We start from the raw sequence: 1,382 nt of genomic DNA on the forward strand, positions 1-1,382 counted from the left end.
GGCTGAACGCGGAGACTCAGCCTGTTGGGCAGAGGAGGGAACTGAACCACTCAGCTTCCCGTCCGCATTCCGAAACACAGCGTCACTGGGTGCGCACCATTTACCACCAAGCGAAGGAAAGAATCGGTGCAAAAGGGAGGCGCGATTTGCAATCATTGATTGGATTTCATAACCTGGGTGGCGATGGATGGAGCCCTCTGTGGCCGAATAACTGAGTTTCTTTTAGATCACACAGTAAGAGGAATAAAACTAGATTGGTTGAGCCCAAAAAACCTCTTCATTTCAGAGGTAATCTCCTCCCACGCTGCCTCCTCATCACTCCCTCCAAGGAGATGTGCCGGCTACCGTAAAAGAACATACCCACTGGTAATCAACGAGGTCGGAGTACTTCCAAACCCAAACAGTTGAACAACTTCATTATGATTAGGAAGAAATATTCATAATTAAAAGAAGAAATGGAAATATCCTTTAATATCCCACACTGGGGATATTCGGGAAAGGTGAATGCTGAGTGGTAGTGTAACATAATAAAGTTCATCCATCTTAATTAGGACATGAAGAGATTATGAGATTAAGTAAAAGTAAGTGAGTGCATATAAATTATAAATTTAAAAAATGTTGTATTAATTCCAATGGGAAATTAATGCAATTAGGCCTGTAGGTAATGATTATTTTAGTAACTGACATTTAATTGATTAATCGTTTGAAATATTTGGCAATAACAGAATTCCTTTAGTGAACATGTGAAAGGAGCTTCTACTGCTAAAAAACTCAACCTGTGAAAAGCTCAGTGCTTTCTGATTGATTGAACACCAATACCAGTGACGTGTGGTCACTGATCAATACAGTATAGTATCTGTTCATTCATTTTTGGATTAACCCATTGACAATTAAATGGAAAAAGTCTTTAATATAAGGAATTTTTCAGTTTTATTTTTTACAGAATTTGAACCGTAATTATTCCTCTTGAGGAGTTTTGGGTAGAACACATTTACAAACAATCATTTACAAAAATTATTATTATTTTTTTAAATTCAACATATATGTATTTTTTATACTTACTGCTATGAGTTTGTTGTTCTTTCAGGAAAATGTCTTATTTGAATTCAATCTCCTGTTAACAATTAATCAATTTCTAAATTAATTGACAGTAATTTTAATAATTGACTCACCACAATCTGATTAATTGTTCATTATCTAATGTTTATCATTGAGAGAGTGGTGGTGCCGGTGCCTGTCTCCATAAGTCATCAGGTCAGAGGCGGGGTCACCCTGGACAGGTCACCAGTCCATCACAGGGCAGTACAGACACACACAGGAAAAACAACCTGTCCACACATCTAATGGACTGTGAGAGGAAGGAAGTACCAGAGAATCCACTG

The sequence above is a fragment of the Xiphophorus maculatus genome, chromosome 17 (genome assembly GCF_002775205.1).
Source record: "Xiphophorus maculatus strain JP 163 A chromosome 17, X_maculatus-5.0-male, whole genome shotgun sequence".
NCBI lineage: Eukaryota > Metazoa > Chordata > Actinopteri > Cyprinodontiformes > Poeciliidae > Xiphophorus > Xiphophorus maculatus.